Source organism: Arachis duranensis, chromosome 5 (genome assembly GCF_000817695.3).
Source record: "Arachis duranensis cultivar V14167 chromosome 5, aradu.V14167.gnm2.J7QH, whole genome shotgun sequence".
NCBI lineage: Eukaryota > Viridiplantae > Streptophyta > Magnoliopsida > Fabales > Fabaceae > Arachis > Arachis duranensis.
In genome coordinates this window covers 106,133,852-106,143,706 of record NC_029776.3, presented here as the reverse complement: position 1 = coordinate 106,143,706, position 9,855 = coordinate 106,133,852, and positions in this window count along the sequence as shown.

Genomic DNA, 9,855 nt, shown 5'->3' with positions numbered 1-9,855 from the left:
CATTCTTAATGGAAAAAAAAAAAAAAAACAAAACAAAAAAAAACAAAGAGAGAAGAACTTAACATGAAAGATTGATATGAAGACTCCCATGGTCAATGAGATGCGAAACAGCCTTTGATTAAGGAAAAAATAATAATAATGGGATAGTGAAAAAATGAACGTATGAAACAGATTTTCAACTATGGAGAAATAATTTGAGTAATGTGATATACATCACTTCTGTTCTGTATGTATTTTTTTAACATAAAAAAAATAATTGATAAGAAACGAGGGAATATAAAATATTTATATCTTTTATTTAATAAAAAAATATATATATAAAAAAATAATATAAATAAATATCATACTACTACAAAATATGAAATTATAAACGGATTTTATTGTTGAAATTTGCGACGGATTTTTTTCGTCATAAATAAAAGAGTGGAATTTTCATGAATTTTACCAACGGACTCAAAAATCCATCGAAAAATTTTATTATCGACAAAAAATTCATTGCAAAAAAATTTATCAACAATACAAATCTATTATCAATAAGTAAATTATGTTGGTGACATAAAATTCATCGATAAATTTATCTGTAATAAATTATTTTTTGCATTGATAATGTCATTTCTTAAATATTATATAACCTCTTATTTTTTAATTTCCATCTCATTATTCATAATATTTCCTCCCCCCCCCTTCATACTGGAATATATTTTAAAGATACTAAGTAAAAAATTGATGAGTCAAAAACAATAAGAAGAGATTGTGGAAATGTAAGCATACATTTAATGCAAAAAAATCATCAATAATTGAATATATAATTAGCTGTTTATTTAGAGACATCTACCACCATTATGTGTATACAAATCATATGTTTACAAATTTAATGACAACTATGTACGAAGGGTATTTTGGTCCAAGAAGAATATGGGGTAAACAAGACAGTCAGTAATTGTATGAATATAATGCTAAATTGATTCTGAGAGGTGGAGCAGTTAGGTTAACATCAATAAGAAATAGGAATAGGCAGGCATGCATGCTCTTCTCTTTATTTTTTCTCTTGTTAAAATAAAATATGTACATTATTATTATATTAAATTTTATTTAGAGAAATGCATATATAAGATAATAATTTTTGGTAACCAAATTTAAAAAATTATTGCTACCAAAAATTCACTTTTATTAGTTATTTATTTTATTCTAACAATAATAAAAAAAGTTACTAATATATTTATTACTGACAATTGAACATTAGCTGTCTTATATTTTGTCGTTAAAATTTTTTAATAAAAATTATAGAATTGACAATAAAAACTTTTTTAATGACTATAAAAATATATAATTGTCATTATAAATTATATAATATTTTAAAATTAAATTATTTAAACAGTACTAATATTCTCTCTAGCCTTTGAATATGAATTTTGGAATTTTTTGGTATAATTAAAATAAACTATTTAGAGATATTAAATTTCTATTATTTGTGAACACATGGGAAAGAAAAAAGAAAATGAAGAATAAAAGTATTCTGATGAAAACACTTAATTACCTGAAATATATATATGGAGATCACTACAACTACAAAGGACCACCACCAAAGTGTTGTTTGGTCAAAACTAGTTTCTGGCGTGACTACATCTATTATTGTGGCTACATATTGATTTGCTATTTTCATGGTTATTGTTATTTATAAGACAATAATATTATTTTCAATTTACATAGTAACAATTAATTAAAATTTTGCTACCAATTTTTAATTAATGAAAATGACATGGATAATATTACTGAGTTATCTGTTATCATCATGTAATTAATATAAATGTTTGACTCTTATAATTTTTGTGATAAATGTTTAATTTGACTCTTATAATTACTACCTCTACTATCCATATATAATTGAAAAACATTATAAATTAACAATATGTAAAAATTAATTTATAATGTTGAATATATGCAAAAGGAATGAATAAATATGTGATTGACCAATATTAATGATGGTTAAAACAGAAAAAAAATATTTTCAGAAAAAAAAAGTGGGCATGCCAACATGATCATAACATTTGCCATGCCATGCATGCCTTTTATTTATCTTTTCCCTTTGGCACTATTTTTTTTGTTAAAAAACTCAGGTGAAGTCGACTTCACGTGAAGTTGATATCTGAGAGTCGTTAGATGAAAATTTAGTCAAATCAGTCAAATTATCTAACGGTTTTCAAGTATCAACTTCATGTGAAGTCGACTGCAATTGAGTTTTCGCCATTTTTCTTTTTCTCAACAATAACTTATTGGCAAGACACATTACTTGTCTTACAAAACATGTAATTAGGTTTTTACAAGTATATTTAGTTGAATATAATGTCCTATTTGCTTAGCTGGCAGAGCTTCTTGTCTAGCTGGATAGGACATATGCCTTGTAATGTAGAAGAAGGAGAAGAAGAAGAAGATGCCCTACCCACTATGCATGCCCACTATTTTGGTATTTTACAGCCTAACAGATACCATACCACAACTGTAATTATTATCTTTCTCCAACCTTTCTTTGTCCCCTCACATGAACATATATAAATACATATAATAATTGAGTGCTCTTTAGTTAAATATATAGAAAAATAAAAATGTTATATACACTATTATTTTTATAAAAAATTTTTGAAAGTTAGTAATTTTTAGTATTTTTTGTCATTATTTGACTAACATAAATATTTAATTATTTTTAATAAATAAATTTTACTAATTCATGTGTGTAAATTCAAAAAAATATGAATGAAATATAAACTATATCAATTTATGTGTATAAATTCTGATAAATAAATAAAAATTATATACTTTTTTAGTGTAAAACTCTGTAGATATGAATGTAAATTATTATTGATTAAATACTAATAAAAAAATATTTATTAATTATGTAACATTGTTTTATTTTTATTAGATATTATATTGAAATTGAATAAAATTATTTCAGAAGTAGTGGAATTTGTTTCAAATTTATAAAGATGTTTTCAATCAGCATAAATGTTGTAGCCTCAAATTCACAAATTTCAAATATGAAAAACAATAAATGTGCAAAAAATTATATTTTTCTTCAAAAATTTTAATCTTCAAATAAAATAATTTTGATAAAAAAGAAACATGCAATTTCAACCAAAATATTATATTGGCTGAAGAATTAGGTATGCATAATCTGCTATATGCGGCATGCTGTGTAATAATATATAATTAGATTACATGTGATGTCACAAACATAATGAAATGCCAATTTGCAACTTAATTAATCTGTAATTTTATTTTTGTCGAAGTTGTGTCATGGTAAAGGTTGACTAGTTATTACACATTTACATTTTATATTAAAGCACATTCATCATCATCAATCCCATTATATTGAAAATGAAGCCCAATACTTAAACCATTTGTTTGCCAGTAAAATTATTTCAGGAGAAGCACCGACAAATTAAAAGCCCTCGGATATATATGTTACCCAATGCCATCATTTTTGTATCCACCTTTTTTTTATCTGAAATTTTTTAATTCGAATTAATTAGTTTTAAAAAAAAATAATTTTTTAACATGATAAACGATGGATATATTATATTTTTTATTAATTTATTATATAAAATTTAATAATATTTATATATACCGCTAATTACTGTGACGTATTTATTTATAAAAGATCATTATATTTTTAATAATTTTTAGCGTAAAACTTTACCTATTTGAGTAGGATTTGTGATAAATAAAAAATAGTTGATAAAAATTATATAGAATATGCACTACAGTAAATAATATTCATGTGGCAACAACAGAATATACACCACAATAAATAATAAAATAAATAAACAACTCTATTTTATTTTACATTATCTATTAAGAAAAAGACATATATGTCTAACTATTATTTATTATTATAAAAGACTTAATTAATATTTTTTTATTAATTTTTCGTTCTCTTTTTATTTGATTTATGTTATTTTTTTCACGAATTTTAATATCATTATAATATTATCTATTCTAAAAGTTTAAGTCAATAAAAAAATAATATGAATAATTATATCGGTAATATTCAACTATGCCAATACACAGTACCTAGTGCTATTATTATTTATTTTTTCTGGAGTTTAAACACTATAAATAAAAATACACTTTATTTATCTCTATATACTCAACACAATATATACCTAACTAAGAATCACGAATAATCTTTTAAAGGTTGGCCATTATGATGTACTTATCACATCTTTCAGTTTGTGCTGATAGCTAGCTAGCTAGTATTAATTCTTTTTATTTTCTAATTTATTTAACCATTATATTCAACCAACTAACGAAACAAAATAGAAGGGTTTTTTTTTTTTTTTCTACAAAAGGAGATAAATATAGGTGCTATACTTAATATACACATCGCGCCGATCCCATTAATTAAGAAATACTCTATTAAGAAAAAGGCTTATACATACAACGAATGTAATAATTGTATAAAATAAACTAATTAGGGTTGTTAATAGTACATACCCAGCTTTTCAGATGATGAGTACATAGCAAGATTTATATAATATGATAGTTTATGTTATATATATAATTAACATTCTAGTTAGTTATTAGTGATGTAAATTTTACTAGTGGGAGAGATTAAACTCACATATATATAAGTATGTGAGCAACTAGGTTAGTCGCTTACAATGTAAAAAGATTTTATCTTATACTTCCATATTAAAAAATGATAACTCTGATTTAACCGAATGATATGATCTAATCAATAACTAATAGATAAGTATGTAAATATAAAACATTTGTAATAGTGTATGTCGTCATATCACTCATTATAAACACACACAAAAAAAAAAACTTTTTATTAAAACGGCGGTTACACAAATAATGGGGGCTGCAACTTGCGAATTGCAACTTTACATAACAGGATGATATATAGATGATGAAAACTTTGAAACGGAATAAATATAAATAAGCTAATTAAGAATAGAGCGTGTACTACTATTATAGTAGTGGAGCTTATATATAATAATAATAACAATAATATGTTTCATCATTTGGTTATTATTAATTTAAAATATTATTTATATATTAAAATTAATTACTAAAATTAATTATTAATATATAAATATATATAATTTAATTTATTTTTAATATATATTTTATATTAATAACTCATTTTAACGATTGAATTTAATATATACGTATGATCGTGGTTATTAATTAGTGTCAATATCACTTGTCTTTTTTCCCGGAATTGAAGAGGAAAAATGCGTTCTACACCGCAAAGGTAATTAATTAAATTACACGCTTCGAAGGTGTGACGTATGTGATGAAGAGAATAATTCAGAAGGAACATACCTCATACACCACTTTTTATTTTTTTAATTTTTTTTCTAGCTAATTAAGAAAAAAACTATTTTTTATCTTAAAATTAAAAAAAAAGGGCAATGCAAACCGACCCAATGAAAAAGAAGTTCCTGAAAATAGGGGGGAAATGTAGGAAGCGGTTGTCATCGTATTTCTCTCCTTGTTGTTATGTGACTAAAATTAAAAAAAAAAAGAATATGATAATAATTAAGAAAGATAGAAAACGTATAGATATACCGTATACGTATATGTAGACATTAGATACGTAACAGAATATGTGGATGTGGGTATGAGTTAAGAATTACTAGAGTAGGCATATGATAAGAAAATATTAATAATATTATTTTGACATGTAGACAAAAGGTTAACTTCACATGGGGGTGCGGTTGTGCATGTGATGTGAATGTACACTTACATTTTCTGTCTACCATGTGGATTAACCCTTAGATTTTTCTGTCACCAGCTAAGCAATCCACCAAGTTGATTCTTTTTTTTGTCCCCCCCTCCTCCATTTATCTTCCATATCTTACCCCCTCTATCACTCTTATTATTATCTCCAAATTAACTTCATTTTTACATTCACAATTATAACAACAACAATGTTAGGAACAAAAGGTACAAGCTAAAAATCAGTTAAATATTTGTGAATAAATCTAAAATTTTTATGTAGATGATGTTTATATTAAGTATTAGGATATTTTTTTATTAAGTATCAGAATATTTTTTTTTATACTAAATGAATATTCTTTTATATAGTTTTTAAATTTTTTTTGTATTAGTGTAACACCCAAAGAACTTCGAGTGTAAAGTGTAAAAAAAGGGGTTTGATTTTGTGCGCCGTGATCCTAGGAACAGTTTTAGAAAGATAATACTCAAAAGTTGATTTTAGTTAAACAACAATTAATAACAAATATTGTAAATTAAAAAAATTAAATTAATTAAAAATGAAATATAAATTAATGTGATTTTGTTTAGTTTTTTGCTGGTAACCTCTTGGTTTCATATATTTTTTCTTATAAGAAATTAATTAAGTCTAGATTATTTTAAAAGCTAGTTCAAAAAATAAGAATTGTCTATATTTATAAAGAACAATTATCAAATTTTTAATTTTAGATAATGTAAAACTTAATGAATATTAATTATATATTGCTATACTAGAAAAAAAAATCAATTTTTTAATTTATTATTTAAAAAGGTGATAAAAACATAACAATCAAATTAGATTATTATATAAAATATTATATACCTTGTCATTTTATTTTTGTTGCAAAGGTTTATTGCAATAGTTTTATTAACTTTTTTTTATAACAATTAATATTACTTATTGTAAATGCTATATGAACTGAGATATTAATCATATATCAAATTTTAAAGATGATAATAAATTAAATATAAACAAACATTTTTGTGATCAATTTAAATGCAAGTTGGAGCAGCTAGCTTGGCATGATGAATATATAATTATGCTACAATTATGCCTAACTTTTCTTCAAAAGCTTGACACTTGCCTTGCCTCTTTTTCTTTTTATCATCATAATAAGCTTTATAATTCATAATTAATCCTACAAGTTTAATATTAAGTCACTATTTTGATTTATTTATTTATTTTGGGTGAATGGGGGCGCTCTTATCTTTCATTTGATTGATCAATATAATTTATTTTTCTTGAGAAAATACATTTCATAAGCTACTATGATTGTTTTGTATGGAAGGTTCCTTAGTGGAATGTTCAACCATCTTCCTTTCTATGATTCCCCTTTGGTTCATTATGTTATAACTTTAAGAAAGCTTATTGATTTGCATATAATATATGGTGGTATATATATAGAGTAATTAAACAACATTAAAAAAAAGAGGTAGTGGAGTGTAAATTGGAAGCAATCACAACCATGTGCAAAAGATTTGATCTTTAATAATAATCTGCTTATATGCTTATTATTACATCTCTCACTTATAAGTTACCATAATAAAAAAATAAAAAATAAAAAAGATAAAAGTATTCCTTTCAAGTTATGTATGTACCATAGATTCATTGGAACATGAAAGCATGTGCAAACACCACAAGGTAAATAAATAATAATGATAATAATAATAATTCTTAGCAATCCCAAGGCTATAGTGTTTATCATTATTATCATTTATAGGTGATTTAACATATGCTAAACTATAACAACCACAATTACCAAAGCTAATATATATGTACTTATCAAATCCCACATGCCATTTTGATTTTTGCCAACCCTAATTTTTCAAGATTCAATTAGAACCACATTTATTTAGAGATGGGCACAATAAATGGGCCCCAATGTGGGCCCTAAGAAAAGAATACACTTAAAAAGCCCATATCTAGCAAGGGATGGTGGGGAGCCCATGTTACTCATAAAGAAAAATTTTCAATTGAGACTTGAGAGAAGATGCAAAACAATAGCACACACATTCCTCTCATGTCTACTTCTTAGTTTTATTATTATTATTATTATTATTATTATTATTATTATTATTATTATTATTATTAGTTTCAATAATAAATAAAATTATTTTGAGTTGCCACCAGTCCCCCACTACCTTTTTCTTTTAATTTATATTTTCACTTATATCTATTTCGGTGATGTAAACTCAAAGGGATAATTGGATAAGCTTATTGGTGGCATTGCCAAATATCAATGGACTGTAGTAAGTTAGTGTTTCATAACTCATTTTCTATCTTATTTAATTATCATGTTGAAGAGAGGACCACAAAGGCAAAAATAGACCATCAATCTCAGCACCAACAACAGATAGATAAAGATGAATAGTTTTAATTAAAGTATTGATTAGATCAGAGGGTAAAATGTAAAAAGGGCCTTGGCAAAATTTATTAAAGTTGAAATAAAAGATAACTAAAAAGCAGCAAAAGATGTAACTCTTATTATGCCACGTATTACTTTAGTGCCGTCATAGCTCTATCTTTTTCATTTATGGTAATTTAATACTTTGTATACACTCTTTTATTCATGAATCATGAATGATATATATGCATTATTTAAAGATAAAAAATAATTTTTTTAATATATAAAACAAAAGAGAGTATAAATAAGGTTGAAAAATTTTGTATATGATTTTCAAAAATGTGAATTCTTTCAAAATGGGTTATATAAGTTAATTTTGGGAAAATGTGTCTAAATTTTTTGTAAATTACGAAAATAATATGCTTTTTTTAATAAATTGCAAAAATTAGACCAATTTATATTCCTGTTAATCCTGTATGTCATTTTAACTAATTATTTTGGTGAATTACATCAACTAAAGAATTATTTAAAAATTAATTTTCGTATAAATAACTGATTTATTTAGTTATTAATATAAATTTAATTTTAATATATTGATGATATGAAAAAAAATTACATATTTAATTAATTAAATTTATATATTTAAATAAAATTCTAAATAATAAGTTTAAAAATTTGTTATTTTTGTCAATGCATGCAATTAGTTTTATTTTTTTTTTTTGAAATTAAGAGTAAGACTCGAATTCAAACATTTAATTAACGGTAAAGAGATTATGCCATCTCAATTATAGTTCCTTAGTATGCAAATAATTTTATATTAATACACCGTATATAAAAATTAAATTGTATTTAATATTTGGGGTCTACTTTGTTCATTTTTCAGAGATGATAAGTAAAAAAGAGAAAGAAGATGGTGCATTTTCACAGGGTGGAAATTGTCTTGTTATGGGGGCTTCATTGATTCCGATTACCTGGCGTCAGTGACATTAATACATCAACATGCATGCATGGCAGAGAAAGTTTCAATTCCATTTTTGGACAAAAACAGAACAATTCGGTGCACACTATATGTGGCAATTTCAGCTTCTCAAGAAAATGAAGCCCAAAATAAGTATATCCATTAATAATTAGAGGTGTAAAATTAAAATTATGAATGCGTTTTTTTTAAATATATTTTTATGTGTATATATATCTTTCACTTTGCATTGATTTTGAATGGAAGAAGAATTTTATTAGTGGTTCCGATTGAATTGTTAAATATGAATTGATGAGAAAGCAATGAAGAAAATTAATAATAGATTATTGATCAATTTAGAGAAAGGCAAATTATTAATATGACAATGTTATGCGAAATCATAAAGTAAATACTCACGTAAAAAATATTTTTATGTAAAAATTATAGTTAAAGAATTATTAACTAATTTAATACATTTGATTAAATTGTTTAATATAATATTTATTTATATTTTATCTATTATATTTACATAATAATATTTTCTGTCAGCTGTTATCAATTTGTAAATATTATAGATTCAAGAAATAATTTGGATCAAGATTTAAAAAACTTAATCAGTAGAATTAAAAATTCAAAGATTTAAATATTCAATCAAAATTTAATTGAATATAATAAATAATATATTTATATATAAAATATATATTTTTGTGATTTATTATTTTAAATTAATTAACTACTAAAAAATCATACTAATTTGACTAATTAACTAATTTTTTAATTTTTTGACCAATTCGT